Source organism: Equus caballus, chromosome 21 (assembly GCF_041296265.1).
Source record: "Equus caballus isolate H_3958 breed thoroughbred chromosome 21, TB-T2T, whole genome shotgun sequence".
Classification (NCBI taxonomy): Eukaryota; Metazoa; Chordata; class Mammalia; order Perissodactyla; family Equidae; genus Equus; species Equus caballus.
The window spans coordinates 30,716,395-30,741,245 of NC_091704.1; the positions used below are offsets into that span (position 1 = coordinate 30,716,395).

General features: G+C 41.8%; 1 long non-coding RNA gene across 1 annotated transcript in view; it reads left to right on the forward strand.

Moving 5' to 3' along the window:
• Nucleotides 1–207: 207 nt before the first annotated feature.
• LOC138919943 (uncharacterized) overlaps nucleotides 208–24,851 on the forward strand; it is a 71,056-nt gene continuing 46,412 nt past the window's right edge. Inside the window, exons 1-2 of the long non-coding RNA XR_011430537.1 lie at nucleotides 208–625; nucleotides 5,793–5,857. This is a non-coding gene — a long non-coding RNA (uncharacterized lncRNA). The remainder of the gene's footprint in view (nucleotides 626–5,792; nucleotides 5,858–24,851) is intronic.

A 24,851-nucleotide genomic window follows, 5' to 3' on the forward strand; every position in this document is an offset into this window, starting at 1 on the left:
TGAAGACCTGAGAGCTGGGCTATTGCTCTGGACACTCAGGCTTTGCTTGAATGATGTAAGCCCTCTTTTTTCTAAGTCAAAATAAAGTCAACTTTGGGTGCCAAGGGTTTAAAATTAGGAGACTCCTAATTATAGGAGAGAAATATAGGAACCTATAGCTGCCATCCTTGGTATGCTCTGAGACCTTATTGTTTTGTTGTTTAACCTAACCCCTCATTCTATTGAGCTGTTGATTAAATGTCCTAGTCTCTCTAAACTTCAGTTTCCTCATCTGTAAAGTCCTTAGGGACTTTATTGTGAGGATTAAATGAGAAAATGCATGTATATTGCTTAGCCCAGATGCTGACACAGTAGATCCTCAGTAAGTGTTCACCACACTTCCTGTTACTATCAACATATATCAGGTCATCAGTTCAATGAATTGCGGACAAATGAATTGCTGAACCATGCTGGGTTAGAGATCATAAACTTCGAGATGGCTCCCGGTCTCTGCCCTTGGCTTATTGTGTAACTTCAGTCACTTGCATAAGTCCAGGGGGTGGGGAGAGATAGGACTTGGCAGACAGCAGGTCATATGATAAGGACTTGGAGGGGATGTGGTTGACCAGAAGCTCCCAGGACCTAGGTAAGTGGCTCACCTGAGTGACTCAGTCTGAGGCTGCATAGGTTTGTAGGATCCATAATGAGGGAGGTGGTGGTTAGACTCATGCATGAGCACCAGGCTTTGAGAAGGATAGGGACAAACTAGAGGATGTTATGAGATGAGGGATAGTCTCTGAATCACATTTCCTGAGGTCTAGTGGAGGAGATGGAGGGATAGATTTGGGAAAGTGGGCAACAGGGTAACTGAATCAATAATTCCAATAATTTGAAGGTTGCTCCAGGGTAAAAACTAAGACCACTGGGTGGAAGTTCTGGGGAGGCATTTTCGGTTCTATTGCCAGTTGGGATGAGGGTGATAGATCCTTCTAGAAATTAACAGTGGAATGGACTACCATGCAATGCAGAGTCTCTAGAACTGAGGAAGTTTTCCGTCCAGGAACATATGGAAGGGACTCAGTACAGCCTTGTGGGTGGAAGTGATGGCCAAGGAAGAATTTTCCTGAGGAAAAAGTCCCCAAGAAGGAGTAGACATTAGGCAGATGAGGTTGGGGGAGTGGATGGGGGGGAAGAGAGAGAGCATGATCGGCGCTGGTAACTGTAAGTGCTTTGGTATGGTGGGGGCATAGATGTGACGGGGAATGACTAGTGTGGAGAACAGAGAGATCTTCGACAGCTTTGTATGTTATCTTGAGAAGACAGCGCTGTATTCTGAGGGTTACGGGGAGCCACAGGAAGGCTTTAAGCAAGGGAGTGACATGGTGCCGTAGAAAGTTATTCTCACTCCATCAAAAGCCTAAATAGAGCAAGAAGAGAATCAGCATTTCCTGAGAACCCACTGTGAACTGGATACTTCACGTAAATGATAGCACCCACACTCACAACCACCCTCACAGACAAGGAAACTAAGGACCAGAGAGGTTAAGTGATTTTCTGAACATTGCCCAGTTATTAAGTGACTGAGCAAAGACTCAAAATCAAATGGGTCTGATTCCAAAGTCTGTGCTTTGGTTCACTTTAGTGAAAACAAAACGAAATAAAACAAATATCTCTATTGAAAATATACCCAAATCTCAAATCCCCAGAGGAATATTTCTTAGCCATTCTGTAAGACTGAAATAACACCCAAGGGTGCCACCCATGAGGCTTTCCCCTTTCAGGTGACCTGCTGCTGTAAGACCCTCTTCCTCCTGGCTGGAGAGAGTTAGACAAGGGCCATCTGACACTCCTTCCAGGGAATTTGGGATTGGGATTCTGACGGCAGCCAGTTTGTCTTTTTATGTAGCTGGGTACTTGGTTGCTAAGATGCAGCCACGTCCCCCTGTGTGGATGGAGAAGCAGAGAAAACGAACTGCAGAGAGAGAAGAATGTAGCAGACGGAGAAGCAGAGAGAGACAGAGGATAGTCTTGCCCGGGGCTTTCTGGTTCTTACAGTCCGTTGGAATTTCCTGAGACCCCCTATATCCTTATAACCTACTCTTCTTTTGATTTAAGTTAGCTAGTTTAGTTTCTGTTAAAATGGAAAGAAATGGATGCATCGGAGTTCCTAAGGGGGCGCTGAGGAGGGCAGGCGGTGAGAGAATGTGGACTTCACTCTCCAAAGGGCTGAAAGTGGTGGGGAGCAGGTTTTGGGGGATGGAACCCTGTGATGCCTTCTGATAACTCCTCAGAGAGTCACTAAACTCGTGAAACGCTGAGTGAGCCTAGGTTTCTCGTGGGAACAGAGAAGGGGGTGGGGTCTGAGGACACCCTGATGTGGGGCTTCATGGAGACACTGCATGGGGAGGCAGTGGGGCAACCGCAAAGAGGAAGAAGAGGAATGAAGGCAGGAAAATCTCAAGGAGGGGATGGACCTATCTCAAACCTCAGAAGTGGGGTTCAGGCCAAGTTTAACAAATCCAAAAGAGTAGAAAAGCACATTTGGTTTATAATTAAAATCAGAGGTTTAAGTAATATAATATTACAGAGTTCCATTTATTTCATTTTATTTTTATAGAAACAAGGCATAAAGATATTCTAGTAAAATTCCAAGTTATGAATGTGTGTGGAGTAAGAAATGAAAGCCCCCACTACTTTCCCAAATATTTTAGTGAAATTCCACGTGGAACCTGGCCAGGCCCTGAAGAGTCCATTTGGGAGTGAAAAGTGTCCCAGGCTGTAGGAAGCAGGTGAGAGAAGACAGCACAGCACTCCTTCCTCCCAGTGGATATGGGAACAATGCTTGGGACTGGATTTGCTTTTACTTAGCACCTAACAAGCATACATTAAAAATTATCCGTCATTGCGTAAGACCTTTTTGTTTGTTTCTTGAGAAGGTACAGAGATTTCTTGTATACCTCCCTGCCCACATGCCTGCATAGCCACCTCCGTTATCAACATCCCCCACCAGATTTGTGACCATCAGTGAACTGACATTGACACATCATAATCACCCACAGTCCATAGTTTACAGTAAGTTCATTCTGGGCGTTGTAGATTCTCTGGGTTTGTACAAATGTATAATGACACATATCCACCATTATAATGTCATACAGAATAGTTCTACTGCCCTAAAAATCCTCTGTGCTCCACCCATTTATTCCCCCGGCTTCCCCCTCCCCAAACCCTGGCAACCACTGATCTTTTTACTGTCTCCATAGTTTTGCCTTTTCCAGAACATCATATAGTTGGAATCATGTCCTGGAGCAGGATTCTAAGCTTCCTTGACTCTTTTCCACAACAGGTACAGTAGAGAGAGCGGGGCCAATTGGTGTCAAAGCTGTGGGTGCCCCTGAGACTACCAACTGCCCTGCTGATGTGCTCTCAGCCCCACCCAGGCCAGCCCCACCACAAGCAGCAGGGTGAAGGGAGTGACCACTAACTCCAGAACCCCATTTCATTGCCCTGCAACCCAGCCTTCCTCAACTGTTTTTGAATGAGTCACTGGGAAAGGGACTTTCGAGAGATGAAATTTTTGTCTTTTGTCAACTATTCTGACACCGAGCTTTTCCATTTATTGAGAGTTTTGCTCAGTTTGAAGAGTTGGTTAACTGGGGCTGGTTAGGTGAACCCTGTTTGCCTTGGGGAATTCTTGGGCATGAGAGAGGAGTTAGCAACCAGCAGGTATAGCCAGAGTTTCATTTGTTTATCTATTGATTTAAACATGAATGTTTTTTAAAAAAATAAACATGGAAAAATCATAAGACAAAAATTTTAGATACAAAATCAAAGCCTCTCTCTTTTCCTACTTCCAATTCTACTGCTATGATCTGAATGTCTGTCTTCCCCCAGATGCACATGTTGACATCTTTACCTCCAAAGATGATGGTATTAAGAAAGTGGCCCATGGGGCTGATTAGACCATGAGGACAGGGTGCTCATAATGAGATTAATGCTCTTATAAAGAAGGCCCCAGAGAGACCTGAGCCCCCTCCGCCATGTGAGGAAACACATGCTGGCTGTTAACCAGGAAGGGGGCCCTCACCAGAACTCCACCATCCTGGCGCCTTGATCTGGGACTTCCCAGCCTCCAGAACTGTGGGAAATAAATTTCTGTTGTTTATAAGCCACCTAGTCTGTGGTATTTTGTTGTAGCAGCCTGAATAGACTGACACCTACCTTTACCAATTTCTCTCTTAGAATTAAAAAAATCAACATAATAGCCTATATATGCATATTCTTTTTCATTTTTTCGTGTGTGTGGTTTCTTTTTCCGGTAAGGAAGATTGGCCCTGAGCTAACATCTGTTACCAATCTTCCTCTTTTTGCTTGAGAAAGATTGTCGCTGAGCTAGCGTCTGTGCCAATCTTCCTCTATTTTGTATGCAGGATGCCATCTCAGCATGGCTTGATGAGCAGTGCATAGGTCTGTGCCCAGGATCCAAACTTGCAAACCCTGGGCCACCAAAACAGAGTACGTGAACTTAACCACTATGCCACTGGGCCAGCCCTCTTTTTTGTTTTTTGAATTGCAAATAAAGATCCATTGATCATCTTTGTACATGCATCTTTGTGTACTTTTATTTCTACAGAGTACATTTTTTAAAGAGGAATTTCTAGGTCAAACTGCATGTATATTTTTAACTTTGCTAGATGCTGCCAAATTTACTTTTACAAAACTATACCTGTTCAGACTCCCACCAACAGTATATGACTGCCTGTTTCTCCCCATCCTCACCAATGCTGGGGATTGCCAAACTTTAGTACTTTCCAGTCTGATAGGGAAAAGCGTGACTTTTAAAAAAAATAGGTTGTGTGTGTGTGCGTGTGTGTGAGAAATTTTGTCCCTGAGCTAACATCCATGCCAGTCTTCCTCTACTTTATATACACAGCATGGCTTGATGTGCAGTGCATAGGTCCATGCCTGGGATCCAAACCTGCGAACCCTTGGCCACCAAAGCAGAGCTTATGAACTTAACCACTACACCACTGGGCTGGCCCTCAAGCAGTGACTCTTTTGATTTTCATTTTTTAAATGTTGAACAATGTAGTGCACTTATTGTATCTCCCTCTTTTTTTTTTAATGAGTAGATAGTTAATTTCTTTTGCCCTTTGTCTTATTGATTTGTAAGGACTCTTCGTTTATTAAGAAACCAGACCTTTGTCAGTCAGATATGTTACATGGACTTTTCTCCAGTTTTTAATTTGTCTTTGACTTTGTTTATAATGGCCACCATATTTGCCATATGGAAGCTTGTTTTTTATTTTAATTTTTTGTAGACACATTCATCAATCGTTTCCTTTAGGGTGGCCTGAGTATAACACCCCATGCTGAGAGGAAGAACACAAAGAAGCCTTCTAGGAGAGGGAGAGATAAAGCTCAGCTACCAGTTCACTATGATGACAACATTGTGTCACCTGAGACTTCTCTATAATCATAAGAAAGAGCAGTGCAAAGAAACTTGTTTTCTACATGAAGTGGGGATGAGGAGATGTTACAGTAAGGGATGATGAAGAGTTCAGAGGAAGGAACATCCCCAAATGCGGCCCGGCAAGGGAATAGGACAATAGAGCCTAAGTTGGAAGTGAAGGAGGCAGCCGCTCTCATGCTCCCGAGCTTGACTTTGGGCTGTGGAGACGGGTGTGGGTGAGTGGGTGCAGTAAGGAGGTAACTGCAGGTCTGGATGACCACCTCCTGGGGCTTCGCTATCTCTGGTAAGTTGACTCTTCCTCTCTTCTCCCTCCATCTCCATCTCCATTCCCTTTTCTCTGCAGCTCAACCCCAGCCTAGAAAATGAAAAAAGTCACATCCCATAGAAGACACTCTCCCTTGGTCTGAGGTGAGTCCCGCTCTGAGGACCAGTGACCATGGAGTCCTTGGGGATGTGGGTTGATATTGTTGTGTCTCTTCTTTGCTGGTCTTACTGGATGACCCATCTCACTGAAATGCTGAGAAAAGGAAGAAGGAATTTGAGAGATATAGATGCTATGAGAATGAGCCATTTGGAGCCCTGGCAAAATGCTGCATTTGACCCTTGTTCTTTCTTATTCAGAAGTTGACCCACCAGTTTGGATTTTGCTTCTCGTTTTTCCCTAGGTAGCTGACCCTTGGGTGTTTTTCAGCTCAGGCTCATTTCTACTAGAGGAAAAAGAGAAGGTACATTTCAACCAAGCAAGCTTACCACTTACTAACCACTCAAGATTTGGTGTGGCAACAAGCCAACGCTAAGGTCTCAATTCAAGGTTTGGGATTATGTGTGGATTTGAGCTCAAACTCACAAGTGAGAATAGAGGTGGGAATAGAAGCAGGAGAGGAAGAGAAGGGTGGAGCAGGGCTGTGGTGGGCGTGGTGGATGGGAATTGAACAGAGGAGGCTGGGAGGCGACAGCCTGCCTTCCTCAGCAGCTGGAATCACACCTACTATAGAAACAACGAGGATCTTCGAGAGAAGAGGGGCGTTAGTTCCTACCAGTTAACTGGCAGAACTTGCGGGGCAGCTCGTCACCCATGTTGCAAGTAGGAGTTAAAAAGTAAGGAAGAAACGAATGAGAGAAAATCTAGCCCTGCTGAAGCGGGCGGGAGGGCTCAGTGTCAGTCCCGGGGATTGTTGTGAATGCGGACTTTCTCCAAGCTGATTAAACGGAATTAACTCCACAGTCTGGGATCTTACAACCTCCTGTTGCTCTCATCTGCCCAAAGCCTTGTTCTACCTCTTCAGAGCCTCCTGGAACCCTGAGGAATTTATTAATGAGGTCCAATTATGGAAAATGTCAGGTTTTTAATCAACTTTGGATGCACGGCTGAAGAGTTCAGCTCACTGCCCCTGAGAAAATGTACATTAAACGAGATTTCAGATGGACTGCCTACTTGATTTCCCCACCGTTTCCCCACGTCCAGCCCTCTCCCCTTCCCAGTTGTCTGAAGCACCTCTACCCTTGCTCCCCCCACTTCCCCTCTGTCTTCATCTTCCCACCCCCAGCTTTCACACAGGGCAGTGGACTTCAGCTGCCCCCTTGTTTTAAAACCTGCAGGACAAACAGGGCACTGCAGACTGGCGCCCCGGCTGGTTTCTGTCCAAGCCCTCCCCAACTTTAACTTGTGGCTTTCATCTAGGTGTGCTGGAAAGACTTTTCTGAGCCATTTCCACCCTCGTCAACTGCTAGCAAACAATCTTTGTTTCCTCTCCGAGGATATTTTTGAAAACAGATTAGAAGCTTGAAAAAACACTTGGAATAACTCCTTAAACAGGTTTTCCAAACACTAGGGGAAGGAAACAAAGGAGGTGGGTGGGAGCATCAGCCCTGAATACTGTTCTATTTCTCATCCTGTGTTGCCTCCTGCCCTGCAAAGCCCAGGTTCTCCCCAGTCTATGGAAACTTTGCAAACTTCCGGGGCTTGTCTCTGAGGAGGCTGCTCCTCACCCTGGGAGAGACGGGCCCTCCACCAGCTGCTGTGGGAATGGCACATCTGGCATTCCGGCAGCCACTTCCTCTCCAGGGAAAAGCCTGGGCTCCACCCTGTGCAGTTTCACAAAGTGATGCTGAGGCCCCTGGGAAGGGGCAGGAGCGGTTGTGAGCTGTTAACATCCTCCGGTGCTCCTGTGGGGCCTGAAGACTCAGCTCAGCTGATTAAACATTCTTCATCTAAGGAAGACATTTAAAGGGACCATTGCATGGCATGCCCAGGTTTTCCATAGGTGGAAATTTCACTTAACAAGCTGGGAGACCCAGTCAAAAAAAAAAGAAAACAAAAAGCGACAGCAGCAGCTAGGTAGGCTGGAAGGTTGGTCTGCAGAGGTGGCAGCTTCAACCCTGCCTTTTAGATAAAGCCATCCCCATCCACTCTGGCTGGCAGGGACTTCTTTAATAAGCCAAGATCCTTGTGGTTGCAGGTGACTGGAAAGCAACTGGATTTATATTTATTGGACAAGTGAGGGCACTTGTCAGCTCCTGAAATCAGGTTGGTAACGTAGCTAGGTCTCAGGAATGAATGGAACCCGTAGAGGGCTGGGTCTGGCTCGTACTGGTTCCTGAGAGCTGATTGTTCAATTTTCAGGAATGTTGTTAGTTGTTAAACATTGCCATTATTATAAATGAAAGTATATAAACTCACGAGTAAAAATTATATTAAACACAAAGTTAAGAAATTCTAAAACCTCATCGCTTCCTAATTGTTTCACTGCATTTTGCTATTACCTATGCTCTTGAGATTCTTTACAACTATTGTATCATGGTGTGTATTCCTCAGCCCTTTGCAACTCCGTTTCTCAGTGATGTTGCATTGGAAGCTTGAAATTGGTGTGGTTAGAAGCATTTACACCACAGAAATTCGCAAATGTTACAAAGCAGAGCTTGATCTATTGCTTTGTTGGTTGTCCAGAGTCTAGACTTAAGGAAGTGATGGAGAAAACGTTGATAATGAAAATTAAACTTAAAAGTATGTTGCATCTGTAGTTGTCACATTGTGAATGGCATCAAAAAATGAGAAAATATTCTTTCCATTTTTGAATACTATCCCTGCAATCTTTGATCTAGGACAGATTTGCAAATGGCCACTTACCTGAAACTCATGTCCTTAGTTGTGTCTCACTGGTAGGAACTTCACTGTTTTTTATTGCCTGTGTTTTACTTGGGGGAGAGACAACCATTATCCTCTCTTCACCATATGGCATCGCTTTTCTGGTTGGAAGGAAAGAAATTTGAGGGATTATCTTGGTGCCTCTCACATCACGCCATTTTATATGTATATACATACGATCACACCATTGTGCATACAGTTGGCCCTCAGTATCCGTGAGTTCCACAGTCATGGATTCAAGCAATCACTAATCATGTGCTATGTTTAGCAGTCTCCCTTCTGTGTATGTGGGAGCCCAAGGATACCAAGGGTCGACTAAGGGACTTGAGCATCCGCGGTTTGGTGTCCGCAGTGGGTCCTAGAACCAATCCTCCCTGAAACTGTGTGTATATGTAATATCACACTATTTTAAATACATATATTTTTTTCTCATTTGTGTCATATATATATATAACCTCATTTAATCCTTAGAACTAAATGCTTTTCTTAGACCTGCATTGCTTTTCTTGTCAGTGGGAGGGAGACTTGGGGTGTTACATTCGTGCCCCTCAAATCCAAGCCAGTGTCTGTCTATCTCCAAGGAGTCAGGCAGCAAGTTTGATGTGTGCATATTTGTTCTTCTTCACAACCTTGGGCCCATGGCCGTTACCATCATTGTTTTCCACTGATGCTAACAAGCAGACCTGCCCTGTTTCCCAAGCTGGGTCATGAGCAGAGCAGTTCGTGACGTTCTTGTTTAGAATCCTGATTATAGATGATGATTTCTGTGAACCTCCTTGAAGGTGAGCCACTTCTGCTGGAAAGGTGTCATTGCTCCTGTGGATTGGCAAAGCTGGCAGGACAGGGCAAGATAGGGCCTCCGTACACAGGTCATGCAACCCAGGACTACTGAATGGGTCATTGAACCCATTACTCTGCCTCCACACTTTCACTGAAACCATTTAAAAAGCAGCATTCAAGAGGAAGAATTTGGGGCCAGCCCTGTGACCAAGTGGTTAAGTTCGTGCGCTCTGCTTCCGTGGCCCAGGGTTTTACCATTTTGGATACTGGGCACAGACCTGGCACTGCTCATCAAGCCATCCTGTGGAGGTGTCCCACATAGTAGAATTAGAAGGACCTACAACTAGAATATATAACTATGTACTGGGGGGCTTTAGGGAGAAGAAGGAAAAAAAGATTGGCAACAGACGCTAGCTCAGGGCCAATCTTTAAAAAAAAAAGAAGGAATTTTAAAAAACATAAATGTATTCAAGAATACATTCCAGGGGGCCAGCCTGGCGGCACAGTGGTTAAGTGCGCATGTTCTGCTTTGGTGGCTTGGGTTTCACTGGTTCGGATCCCGGGTGTGGACATGGCACTGCTTGGCAAGCCATGCTGTGGTAGGCATCTCACACATAAAATGGAGGAAGATGGGCACAGATGTTAGCTCAGGGCCAGTCTTTCTCAGCAAAAGGAGGAGGATTGGTGGCAGATGTTAGTTCAGGGCTAATCTTCCTCAAAAAATTTAAAAAAAAAGAATACGTTCCAATGCCTTATGCAAATCTTTCCTTCTGTACTGTGAGTTGATTTCTCCTTATTCAGTTTTCCAGGCATATTAAAAAATCACTGTGTTTTAGACACTGAAGCTTCCTAAAACCCCCTGTTCATCATCACTTCTGAGCAGATTTTTTTTTTTTTACCTCTTAAATGTCTCCCACAATGATTTCAAGGCATTACTTTTCAGACATTGTTTTTTGTCTTTAAGATACAGGGCTGGCTCTAATTTTTCTAATATTTTAAAAAAGATTTGGCCTCAATGGAATCTCTTATGCTCTCTCTCATGCTGATTTCTCCTTTCTCTGAATTCTTTTAAAGCTTATGGTCAGTGTTCTGCAATTTATTTGTTTTCTGTGTGGAGCTCTTTTCTACCCTAACCAATATATAAGCTATGGAGGGCAAGGCTATTAACTTATGCTTTTCTGTCCCTTAACATCTGCTAAAGTGCCAGAAAAATAGTTAACATTCAAAATGAACTTGTTGGTTTGTTGGCTTGTTGACTGACAGCTGTAAGAACTCTTCCTCCTTCTAATGTTTACACATTTCCGATTTGCTGCTTTTCATCTGCTGACGATGAAAAAGCTTGGTAGAACTGTGGAGAAGGAAGGTGACTTAGCTCTGAGTGATATTCTGAAAGATCTCTCATGAATGAAATTCGTGACTTTTAGACACAAATGTTTTAAGTATCTATTTTGTCTACTCAGAATCTCCCCTATGCCCCATCATTGTTGTCTGGTCATTACCATGTTTTGAGTTGGTTGAGGTTCTTAGAAAGCAATGCCACTATCATCATCTTCCAAGTAAATTTGCAAATAGTGTTTTAAAAAAAATTTTTACATCCAGGGGATAGAGACTCCTTTTGACTTTTAGCTCTTGATTGATAAATGGTTTGGCTGGATTTTTGGTAATGTTATGAGAAATCTAATGCAAATGTGATATTTATAATTGAAAGTATAATATTTTGTCTTTAAATAGTGAAAGGACTAAAGCAGTTGCCTTCTAAAATTAATCCAAACAAATCCATAAAGCATGGTAATACATTCAAATTTTCACAAGACAATTTTATATAAGAATTTTTTTTCAACAAATCTCTGTAACAAATAATTTAGTATTTGGTCTTTAACAAACTGATAAAAATCCACAATATTATTTTCCTTTGTTTATAAATACAGGCTATGACAGGATTTGGAAAACCAATGTAGGTGTATTGAAGAGGGAGGGTTACAATTTCCCTTAAATAAATCATTCCCAGGAATTAAAGAAATAACCCAGGGATTAGCATTTATGTGAGGTAATAGTGCACTTGTTCTTATGGAAAACCCAAGTTGGCTTGGGTAGCGTGGGCACTGGATATAGACTTCTCCCATAGCAGGACAAATCCACTAACATTTATTGAGTGCCTATCATGGGCAGTATTCCCATGCAGACTCTCAACCAATATTAATCAGATAAAATATTGCTTTGTGTCAAAGATTCAATGGAAATTAGGGGTATAAAGGATGAAATGGCCTTATACTCCTAAGCAAGTGTTTATTGAGTGCCTGCTGTGTGCCAAGAACTATAGTATTATCTTACCTGCTTGATTATAGATGAGCAAATGGAAGCTCAGAGAGGTTAAGATAATTTATTTAAAGCCATGGTTTGTAGTTAGGTCTAACTCCAAAGGCTTAGCTTTTCTTCCCCTCCCATTGCCTCCCATGTAGCTGAAACCAGTATTTCCTGCCCCTGTGGGATCCCTCTCCCCTTCATTGGGCTGGGGGTGGGGACTGTGACCTGGGGGATGAGTGTCACCCACAAGTACATGGGATGGAGACAGAAGGGCTCAGATCTTACCAAGGGCCAAAAGGTCTTGTGGATGGGAATTCTAGTTCCCCGACTTACAGGAATTTTGAGAGAATTGGCACTGGTATAACAAGAAATGCTTTGGGCACTTTAGATGAAAGGCTCTAGGTAAGTATAAAGTGTAACTATTAGAGATTGGCTTGGAATTTTATACAAAGGAGAGTGCTTACTAATTAGCAGATAGCTACTCATTTGCAGATTTGTTTTCTAGTTTAGTCTCTCATTGGTGCTATTACAATGGATAGAAAAGTGCCCAAATGTTTATGACCAAGTCTCAAAGGCTAAGTTTGCATGTCCTGGGTAGACCTATCTGCTTATAAAAATAATAATACTAATTATAATAAATCTTGTTTACACCTTCTCTTTGCTTGAAAGGCTTCAGAGTCTCTGCAAATTTTAGCCTTTAGAGTCATGTTTGTTCACTGGCCTATGACTTATCTGAGCATCTGAGGACATTTTAGCAATAATAGGAACTGACAGGACCACGGAATTAATTAGGCATTGTCTCCATTTGGAGCATACCTGTTGGGGAGGATGAGAGGGGGAAGTAGAATATTTTTTTTTAATGTAGCCTAGATGGCCACAATCTTCTAATTCCTTTTATCTTCTTAGCCAATCCTGGACTAGATCTGGAGGTTATTATTATAAAGTCCCCCCAAGTTAATGTTTCCCTTTGTCTATTGTTTATTTTTAAATGACCCAGGCAGTGGCTCAGAAAGGAATGCAATTCGCATACAACATTTTCCCACATTAAACAATTAAAAATTATTTGGGGGAGAAAGGGAGAGAGAGAAAGCAAGAGAAGGAACTTAGAGTCTTGGAAAAACTTTTATAGAAATGTGGTTGGTATTTTTCTTTTGTGGCTATAAATAGAAAGCCAAGGACAAGTTAAGTGCTATGACCAAGGTCATAGAGTAGATGGGAGCTGCTAAATAGGGACGGAAATAGACTGACCAGGTCATCATGTGCAATAGTACTTCTTTGTTAAAAGCCACATTTTGATATTCTTTATTCTGAGACCTTGGCTTCAAAGGCTAGCCATAGATACTAACTGCCATCCTCTTCTTTCTCCCAGCTGTTTCCACTTCCTCTCCTTATAATTCTCACTTTCATTATTCAAAAATGCAGCCAGTGAGCTCCTCAGTCCTCTCCCCAGCCTCATCTATGCTGTGTTAATTAAGGTAATGACGGCTGTTGTAACAAACTCACCCTCGATGATATCCTATTGGCTTGAACACAATAGACTTGTTTTTTCTTGCTGATGGAAAGTCTAAAATAGATATCCTGATTGACAGAGTTCTATCCTCTAAGCAGTGATGCAGGAACCTGAGCTCCTTGTGTTGTGGCTTCACCATCGTCAACACGTGGGTTCCAAAGTCACCCTGGGCATGAGCACCCAGCCTCCAGATGGGAAAATAGCATAGAGGAACACAGGTAGAAAGTTTTTATCTGCCTGGTTTCGGGGTGGCCCACATCGTTCTTTTCACATTAGTTTGGCTAGAACTCTTGGTCATGTGGCCACACCTAACTGCAAGGGAAAACGTAGGGGTTGCATGTCCAGAAAGAAGCAATGGAATTGATAAATGATCAGTTGGCCTGGTTTGCGCACTTTCTCCAACTTTGGTTTCTGTGGTTCCTTTTCCTTTCATCAGTTCTTCAGGGACACCTTTCCTGCTCCTCTGCTCATGTCCTCTCTGTAGAGAGTACAATCAACTTTCCTTAATTTACTTTTTCCTTTTAATTAATTAGTTGGTTAATTAATGTAAAAAATTGTAGTAAAACATACATAGCATAAAACTTCTCACTTTAATCATTTTTAGGTATATAGTTCAGCGGGACTAAGCACTTTCACATTGTTGTACACCCGTCCCCACCATCCATTTCCAAAACAATTTTCATTTTGTAAAACCAAAACCCAGTACTCAGTAAACAATCCTGCCCGTTTCCCTCTCCTCTCAGCCCCTGGCAACCACCGTTCTACTTTCCATCTCCATGAGCTGATCTTTTTTATCTTAACATTCCACAAAACATCACAATGGTCCTCCACATTGACAACATTATGTTAATTGGATCTGAATAACAGGAAGTAGCAAGCATTTTATGTTTCTCCACCTGTATTGAGGAATAATTGACATATCACATTGTGGATTTTAAGCTGCACAGGCCCACTTTCTGTGGTAGCCCCTTGGCACCCAGCCTTCTCTCATCCCTGGAATGTTGCATCTACGGGGACGTGGATTCCCTGTTTTCATGCTCCTCTCATTGTATGTACCTTATACCTCACAGGAGAAAAAATAAACTCCTGTCCTCTCACCTGAGCCTCCTGAGCTCTCCTCTTTCCCTTAGTATTCCCCCCTTACCTTCTCCTAAGACCCTTCCGATCTGATCTCCAACACTCTGTATACTTTTTGCCTCATTCATACCCAATTTAGTTGCTCCTTCTGCCCCATCCTCCAAATCCCTTCCTCACATTCTGGGTACCTCCTCCCACTTAACTTTTCAATCTCCAATTACTCCAAATGGGCTTTAGGCTGATGCTCTCCTTACTCTCAGATGAAACATAAGCTTCCGTCTGTGGTCTCCCAAACTCTCTGTCTTACGCCAGTTCTCGGTCCTCAACCACCATTTAGGTAATACTGCTTGCACTCGCATAACCTTTTGAACTGACAGAACCATTTCTCAGATATTATCATATGAATCCCATCAGTAATCTGAAAGATAAGCATCAGTAGTGCCATTTCATCTACGTAGAAACAGATCCAGGGGAAAAGTGATTTTCCCAAAGTCACACAGAATATACAGGATGAAGACTTTAGCTCAAGTTTATACAAAATAAAAGCTTAAGCTCAAAGCTTATTACTCCTTTGAGTTTCTTGTAGCTGTCAATTTTTTCCATCTAAACCGTCTGCTGCAAGTAGTTATTCCTGCTGTCTCCATTTTCCCACTGCTCCAGCCTCTTACCTCCTCTGTGTCTCTGGCCACAAACTTAGAACTCCTTCATGCCCTGCCTTCATATCTTTCAACTCAAGACTTTGCAGAATGGAGTGGAATGCCCCTGGAAGGAGCATATGCTATACAGCTGAAACTCTGAAATGGTGAAAAGGTTTGTTGACTGCTTATTTATTTATTTATTTATTTGTTTAGTTTATTCTAATATAGCAAAAGTAATGTATGCATAGAATGTGGGACTGTAGACATCAAATAAATAAATAAAAAACTTTAATCCGCCACTCAGCCAACAGTTTTTGAGTCCCAGCTAGGTAAAATTTTATTTGCAGTTGTAAATGATGTAGAGAATGAATGAGAGTCCCTGCTCTCCAGGAGCCTTAGGGTAGCAGAAGATAAGACTAAGATCCAGATAATAATGACAAGACATGGGAAATGATAGCGGCAGCAGGAAGCACAAAGTTCACCTGTTTCTTCCGATGATGACTAGCAGGAAAATATTCAGTTGGAGAGGCTGAAGGTTGAGCTAATGAAGGAAGGGAAAATTTGAACTGGTCTTTACATTAATTAATGTAGCTATTAACTTGACAATTAATCTAAGCCCCTACTACCGGCCCGCTGCTTAATTTATGTCAAAGAACACAATACATGTAGTCCCTATCTTCAGGGAACTCACTGTCCAGTCAGGAAGAAAGCCACCCGCTGATGGCTACATATATAAGCATTTAATGGCAGTAGGGATAAGTGTTATGAAGAAAAGAACAAACTGCATGAGAGTGTGTAATAGGGATATATGAGAGGGTTTGCATCAGAAGGACAGGATTTGAATATACCGAGAAAGAGCGGGTGGAGGGGGACATCTGGGTGGAAGGAAGAAAGCATGGAACTACGTAATAAAACAGTGTAAGTTGGGGTGAAAGGGAAGGTAGGAGAAGTATTAGTACCGCCCCCAGGAGGGCCTCCTCAGAAGTCTCAAATCTGAACTTGATTTGTCAGAAAATGAGGAAGCCCACAAAGGTTGAAGCAATCAAGGGGAACACTTGTGACCCAGATCAGAACGAGGCCACATGAGAAGGAATTCCATAGCCCTTGTTTTTGTACATCAAACTACCCTGGTCCATGTGAGAGGCAAGATGAGACAAGATGAGCAGTAGAGCTGGTGGACTCATGGTACCTTTCCATGGAAATCCTTTCTGCGGTTCATGACTGAAAGTCTTGGTCTGTTTGCTCGTCTCACAGTGTGAAAGGCAAGAGGCAGGAGCTTAGAAAGTGGATCAGGAAAGAGCAGGGAGGAATGTATTTTCACATCCCTACAGTTCTGCTGATGAAACGTGAGTGCTTCCCAGCACATCCCAAGGCAGTGCAAGAAACAGCCAAGAGGAACACTCTTCTTTTTGTTTTATAGCTTGGACGGGGCAGAAATGAGACCTTTCTCTGGATCCTGAGAGTTTTCCTTTCTTTGTCCTCCCCAGGTGGGGTGGTTTGGCTGGGCCTACCCTGGCTCTGTTCTGTTACAATTCACGCAGCAGTTTCAAAGTGAGACTATTTATCAAGTGCAGAGAGGCACGCCCCACCAGAGGGAACATCACCAAATCTCCCTGTATGGTTCTTCCTGAACATCTTCTTTAGCAAGGTTACACCTGGCACATAGACCCTATCAGCTACTCACTGCATTCTTTACAAACCCAAACCCACTGGCAGGCAGAGTGGTTAAGATGGCTGGCCGTCATCCAGTGGATAAACAATAGAGGCAATTATTATGCAGCCATTAATCTTGTCAACTATATATTAACCCAGGCAGTGCGTAAACAGAAGCACTATCCACTTCCATTCTTTTCCTTCTCTTTCTTAGCCTTCTCCCCCAGAAAATAAAAAGGGACTACATTCTACCACTTTCTTAACATCATCGCTGCTTCCACTTTTCCATTTGTGGAAACAATCATACCAATATGGGCATTCCTTTAACATGAGTATTGATTTTATCTTTCATTTTTTTGGTGAATTCTAACACAGACGACATTCCAGTGGGTGCATCAGAAGCTGATTTTTCTGTTTTCTATAAATCTATGGTTCCTTTTCCACTTTGAACTCCCCAGTCAAAAGGATCATATTAATATAAAATGTCACCCTGATTAGGTATGATCAATGATCAATAACACAAGAGTATTACATATTTTGAAATTTCTTTCTATACACATGTTTATAAGTAACTACTTCCCATTCATCTTTGTCTAAGTAGATACCACCCAAAGACATCCTTGTCCACTTGAAAACCAATAGCAGTTGTCTTTGTGGTCAAAGTTAACTTAAAAAAAGAGTGAGGAACAGTTCCAGAAGCAGTTAAATGTAGCAGATGGTGAAGTGGGCAGACTTTCTCTTTAATGCCTCCAGCCTTTCTTTTTCCTATGTTCATTCTCCCTTCAGTGCCCTTGACCTCTCCTTTCCCTCCTCCTTTTCCAAAATCAGCTCCAGGAAATGACCCATGTCAGTTATTTACCCCTTTATGTGCATTAGTGAGTCCAGAGAATGCTTAGTCCTGCTATGTTTACCTCTAAAGCCTTATCTTTAAATATGGAATGAAAGGAATTTCAGGTATCGAATCACAGCTCAAAGTTCAAGTGTTCAAGTTCTATTCACATAGAGGTCAGACAAAACTAATTTCTTACTGGAAGTAGGGCAATTTTTAGCAGGTTCCCTTCCCAGACTCTAGAGGTGACCGGTCTGTGCTCTCCCTCTTTGTGGAGCCATCCTCAGAGGGGAGGGTATGAGGCTGGGGTGGGCAGGACAAAGAGCACAGAGTGATTTCTAAAACGTTGCTTCATAAGCTGTTTGAGACTTACGCCAGTGAACCCTAATAAATGTCAGGAATAAGAGGATACCTGGGTCAGGAATGCGAAAAAGATCTGCCCAAACAGGGCAGGGACCCTCTTCCTCCTTGGGATACAGCAGGAAATTCCCCAGGAGGCTTCCGTCTACAGGGCAGCCCTGCTGCCTCATTTTGAGGGGGAGGGACCTGGACTGAGGTCTTGCTTACTTAAATTAAGTTACCACATTGTTTCCAGAGAGTTGGGAACAACTTTGATCTTGGTTCTCTCTCTTGATGTAGGCTGAGGCATTTATTCTGGAGCTCAATTTTGTTAAAATGGAGTTGACTAGTCAATCATTGAGGTTCCTTCTAGCTCCAAAAATCTGATGATCTCTGAGATCTATGACGTAAAATTAATTGGTACATCTCGACATAACGCTATTTCAGCCAAAATGCTTAGAGTCACTGGTAAAAGGTTAGAAGCCAAGGATGCAAGGGACAGTGGTCATTTTCCAGGGATTGTTGCCTCCCAAATTGGAGTGATTCTAGGATCATGGGAAAAAACAGAAGCTGCCGGTAGCAAATCAGTACTCACTGCATCACCATGAGATTGTTCAGGGAAATACGTCTACAAAGGGTGGGAAGAAACAGACTGAGTCTGGGAGAGTTAAGGGAGAGAACAGTCTCTCCTGATGACAGTGGTTTGAGCTGACATACAGCACAACCTCTTTGGTGAAATGATTAAATTGAGCCTTGGGAGGGTTCCCTGAAAAACCAACTCACAAGTCAGCAACTATCGGACAATCAAGGAGTATTAATTTCACAACTGACCGACTGTTTCAAAAATACTCTTGAACAGCCCAGATCTTCAGTTTAAAGGCATCCAGTAAGCACTGGACCTCATAAATAAATAAATGGAAGGACAATAGAGAGAAATTTAGTGAAAGCTGATGATTTTAGAGTTTTTAAGGATTTCTATTTTGACAGAGCATTTCTGTCTTCTACGCTATCGTGGGCAATTTCGTCAGTAGCACAGCTGGTTAAAGAATGGTGTCAGCGAAGCCCAGGTCCAGGGTGAGCCCCACGGGTCAGTCATCTCTAGTTCAGTAATAAATGACCAAATCTCTTGTGTCTTCAGTACTTGGCCAGGAAAGAGAACAAAAGATAAGACACAGTCAGAGCCCTGGAGGAAGGTAGACTTTAGCAGAAATGCAGAAACACACGGTAGATAACAAACTGGAAAGCTTTTAACCTTGCAGCTAAAGACTGTGCCACCAGCCCTGACAAGCCATCTCAGGAACGGGAATCACGAGAGAGACTGAACAAGATAGTTGGACCAGGGTAAACTCATCGTCTCTCCAGAGCTTGTGTACTTGGAACGGTTTGGTGGCATCATTCCATACATGAAGACGCATGTATTTTCTAGTTAGAATGTTGATGGCTATTTCTTTTCTCATTACGAAATATAAGGATTTAGTGATGAAATGACTTTAGAAACTGGGTTCTAGTTCCTCCAACTTCTAAAAGAAAAAAGAAAAGATGAGAAATGTATTCTATGATACGTAGGTAAGAGAAATCTGTTAGTCCGCCAATATTTATTGAAAATCTATTCTGTGAAAAGCCCTGTGCCAGTTTGCGAATTCCTTTTACACTCCTTACTCATAATCCTATGGGATTGATGAGCCATGTGTTTTGATCCTCAGAAAGCCTCTGCCCAGGGGCTGAAGTATAGAGTTTTATTGGCTCTTCAAGCAAAAGCTGGTTTTAGAAGCCAGAAGATTGATGGAAACTTGCAGACCCTCTCATTCCACCCTTGCCTGCAGGCAGGTCTGTTCCTTTTGCAGACCTCTCATGGTGTAACTCATTGAATATGAAATGTGCCAGTGTTGTTCTTGTGGTTAGCAGCTTTGGAAGTTTTAAATGTATTTGGGATTTCTCCTGCTGCTCCCTGCTTAGTCCCAATGAGTTTTCCTCCCTTTAATCTTTATAGAAGAACCCTTGTAAAAAAAAAAGAAAGAAAAAGAAAATCTTTCTTTTCAGTGAGTTTGAAAAGTATTAAATTAATACTTAGCAAGTTCTTTAAAAAAATCATGACCGAGTTGCATTTATTCCAAGAATTCTACGTCAATTTACATAAGTTACCACATTAACCAAATAAAGGAGAAAAATTTTATGATCATACGAATAAATGTAGTGAAAAATTTTTACAAAAAATAGCATCCATTCTTTTCTCTCTAGGAAACTAGGAATAGAAGGGAAGTCCTTAATTTGATAAACAGCATATACAAAAACCTATGGCAAACATCATGCTTTGTGGGGAAACGTTAACTGTCTTGGTCAGCATCCTCAGAAGCAGAAAGAAAGACAATCATGAGGGAAAGCTGTCAGGTGAAACCTATAATGAAAGGAAGGAAGCAGGACAGGGCAGGGGAAAAGATTAGGCAAAGATGTGGATTCAGCTGATCCCACAGGCAGCTCTGAAATGTGAATAGTACCACAGAGTTATCCCACATTGAGGAACGGGGGCAGGTCTTCCTGGTACCCCATATCTGTTAGTCATTGGCTGCAGGCCCCCCTCAAGGGGCCATAACCTCCCACATATTCTGTGTCCAAGTGGCTGCTGCTGGCCAAGCACAGTTTTCAGGAGGAGAGTGTAGCTGTGAGCTGATCACAGCCCTACCCCCAACAAGCCAGCGGGAGAAAGTACACCAGCCCAGTGAAGGGGGTCTGGGTGGGGCACCAGCAGAGTCTATAGATTGACTTTTTTTACATTAAAAATGACTTCATTCACTCAAAGCTAGGAAAACTTTCATTTTAACTACTTCTGGGGATCTGTCTTGTTTCATATTCAAGTTTTGATCTAGTATCATTTTTCGTCTGTCTGAAGAACTTCCTTAACATTTTTTGTGGTGTAAGTCTGCTGGTAACAAATTCTCTCAGTTTTTACTTGTTTGAAAAAGTCTTTATTTCCCTTTCACTTTTGAAGTATATTTTCTCTGGGAATAATTCTGGGTTAATAACGTTGTTTTTTTCCCTCACATTTTAAAGGTATCATTCTACCGTCTTCTGGCTCGTGTGGTTTCAGATGAGAAGCCTACTGTCATTCTTAGCTTGTCCCTCTGTATGTACTATTTCCTTTTTCTTTGATTGTCTTCAAGATTTTCTCTTTCTCTTTAGTTTTAAGCCACTTGACTAAGATGGGTCTAGATGTGTGTGAGTGGTGTGGGTTTCATTTTTCTCCTTTCTCCTTTTTCTTTAATTATTTAATCTGTTTGAGGTCTTCTGAGCCTCTTGGACCTGCAGCTTAATATATTTCATTATTTTGGGGGAAATTCTCAGCCTTTATCTCTTCAAATATTTCTTCTACCCTACACATATGTTAGACCCATAGTTCTGATGGCTCTGTTTAATTTTTGCTTTTCTTCATTTTTTATTCTCTTTGAGTTTCACTTGGGTAATTTCTTTCTCTGTTTTTTTAATTGAAATATAATTGACATGCAACATTATATTAGTTTCAGGTGTACAATATAATGATTTGATATTTGTATATATTGTAAAATGATCAGAATAAGTCTAGTTAACATTTGTCACCATACATAGTTATAGAATATTTTTTCTTGTGATGAGAACTTTTAAGATCTGTTCTGTTAGCAACTTTCATATGTACAATACAGTATTATTAACTATAGTCACCATGTTGTACATCACATCCCCATGACTTTATTTTATAACAGGAAGTTTGTACCTTTTGACCCCCTTCATCTATTTCACCCGGTCCCCATCCCCTGCTCTGGCAACCACTAATCTGTCCTCTGTTTCTATGAAGTTGATTTTATTTTTAGATTCCACATTTAAGTGAGATCATATGGTATTTGTCTTTCTCTCTCTGACTTATTTCACTTAGCATAATGCCCTCAAGGTCCGTCCATGTTGTCACAAGTGGCAAGACTTCATTCTTTTTTTATGGCCAAATAATATTCCATTGTGTAAGTCTGGCTAATTTCTATTGACCTATTTTCAAGTTCACTGATTTTTTTTCACTCATTTTGTTTCCCTTGACTTGTTGAGTTTCTTGATCAGCCAATTGAAGGCGTTCTTTATTTCTGGTATTTTTTAAAAATTATTTTTAGCATTTTCATTTTTTTCCCTATAGTGTTCATCACTCTGCTGAAATTTTCCATCTGGTTTTGCATGCTGTTCCCCTTTTCTACTAGAGCCTTAAGATATTACTCAGTTATTTTAAATTCCCTCTCTGGTAGTTCTATCATCTGGTTCATCTCTGAGCCTTTTCTGTTGGCTGCTTTGTCTTTTGAAAATGAGTTGTTTTTCCTTGACTTTTTGTGTATCTTCTAATTTCTGATTGATTGCCTGATCTAATGTGTAGAACAGTAGAGACTGAGGTAAACCATTTTTATGCCTAGAAATAGACATATCTCTTTTTCTACTAGGCCATCAGCAGCGGAAGAGGGTGGTAGTGTTGAGTCAGTCTGATCAGGAGTTGAACTGTGTTTGTTTTTTATTGTTGCTATAGTTACTTTCAGTATATCACTGACTTCAAATTCCTCTGATACTACCTTGTGCATAGGGTGGAGGTTTCCTCGATGTTCTTGCATCATCTTCAGCTTTGAGCGTTTCCTGTGCTCTTGTGCCTCAGAGGTTCTCTCTATGCTCCTAACTCTCATCCAGCAGTAAACTCCTGTTTCTTGTTACTTGGTACTCGCCAGCCTGGTGGGGGGAGCAGGGGTTTCTCTGTTGTCCTGATTCAGTTTTTATCTTACAGAGGCCCTATGTCCCTGTATCTTGGAGGGAAGAGGGATCTTTCTTTTTTTTTTTTTTGAGGAAGATTAGCCCTGAGCTAACATCTGCTGCCAATCCTCCTCTTTTTGCTGAGGAAGGCTGGCCCTGAGCGAACATCTGTGCCCATCTTCCTCTACTTTATATGTGGGATGCCTACCACAGCATGGCTTGTCAAGCAGTGCCATGTCCGCACCTGGGATTCCAACCGGCGAACCCCAGGCTGCCAAAGTGGAATGTGCAAACTTAACCGCTGCACGACCAGGCCAGCTCAGGGTGCGGGGGGAGTCTTTTAAAAAGCCTTTCTGTGTGGAAAATATACCCAAACTGATTAAACACATGAAGCCAAAGAAGACTCCAATCTTAGCATGGTGTGAGATCAACAAAAGGACTCTTAAATAGTGCGAGAGGGCTTCTGTCCTTCTGTCGTTCATTCCGCTCTTGTATACAGATGAAGAAACCCTCTGGCGCAGTGCTGCACAACTCCAGGGGAGAACTTTACACAGAAAAGAATATAAATGGTACCTCTGTGGCTGTGCACCCCGTGGTCCTGGGTGAGGGCATATTCTAGCCCAACGTCGGGACTCCAGGGAAGTTGGTTGGAGGTTGTAGTGCACAGGGACATTTCTGGATATTTAACAGACCTCTGGCCAATAGGCTTCCAATTTTCTTGAAGAGGCAGGCAATGGTAGTTGACAGTGAGATGGGCGGAAAGAAGTACTGGACAACTTTTGTGATGCTGCTGAGGTCTTCTAACCTGTGAATCAATATGCTGTACCCAGAGAGAGCTCTCTAGTCTGTCTTTCTTTCAATTGCTTTATGACCCAGATTGAGGGAGGAAAGTGGAGGGGAAAATATACCCCCTTTGCTAGCCTATTTATGGAATAGGAGCTATTTTACTTTTTTCAGACCTGTGTCGTGACGTCATTAATACTACATTTTTGAGTGCTTTTTAAAAATAGGAAAACATTGGAAGCAGCCTAAATGTTCAAAAATAGAGGGCTAGTTAGAAATGTAATATTTTGTACCTATTAATATTTGTGAAGAATTTTTAATGACGTGGGAATGTACTCAAAGTATAAGTCAAAGTGAAAAACCAAGTTCAAAAAAGTGTACATATAGTTGTTTCTTAACTGTGTAAAAATATAAAGTTTGTCTAAGAAAAAGGCTGGAATGGAATCTATCAAAAAAAACTAAGGTCATGAATTCTGGGCAGTGGAATCGTGAGTGATATCCCTGTTTATCTTCTTTATCTTTTTAATTTCCCAGAGTTTCTTTAACGAGCAAATACTACTTTTAAAATCAGCAAAAGAGAAAATGTAATAATGTAAATGTGACATTTAACAGTTACTAAAGACGGGAAGAAGTGGCATTATTTCTTATTTAGTGATTACCTTCATATGAAAGCTCTTAATTTTTGTACAAGTACTGAGAGAAAGCATATTATTTTTGCTTCAAATGTTTTCACTCCTATCTTACATAGTGATATCAGCTGCATGAGTCATCAATTCTGGATCCTGTAGTTTTGTTCAAAGTACACCATTTATACCATTTACATATACATTGAAGAAATTAAAAGATTTCTGTCTTCATATATATTTTCCCCCTCTCTTTTTTGGTTAGAGACCAAATCTGTGTGATTTAAATGATGTATGTGTTTTGTTTTCAATGTGTTTAGCATTAGGAAGCTCTTCTTTCCATCCAGACTAAGTCCCTTCAACTCTTTATTGGGTGAAAAGCAGAACAACCAAGCACCATTTTTGTTTACCAACCTTCCCTAAAGGGAACATGTTTCCAGTGAGTCTCAACGAATATTGCAGAGGCTTCTTTTACTTTTGGAGACACATATCACCAGTAGATCTAGAAGCATTTTTATCCTTAGGAAAAGATCTAGAAGCAGTTGACACAGTGTCTGACCTGCAGGAGGTCCTCAACAAATACTGCTATTATTGTTGATATTGTTATTTTTTATTACTAGTAAATCATTGTGTCTGTAGACCATAACGATGTCCTGTAGTCCATGTGATTTGGGCAGCCTATTTGTTGCAAGAAACAGATCAAGTTTCTTCATTCCTTTTTGTAATCATTGAGGTTCAAGGTTTTATTAACTTTTCTTTCCCCAATATCTGGTCAATTACTTATCTCTGTTTCATTTAGTTTTTTTCTGAGGTTTTATCCTGTTCATTTGTTTAGAACATACTCCTTTGTTTCTTCATTTTGCTTGACTCTCTTTGTTGGTTTCTATACTTTAGATAAAACCACCCCTTCTCCCAGTCTTGAAGGAGTGGCCTCCAGCAGGGGATGAACTTAACTGAAACCGGCCCTCGGTCTTG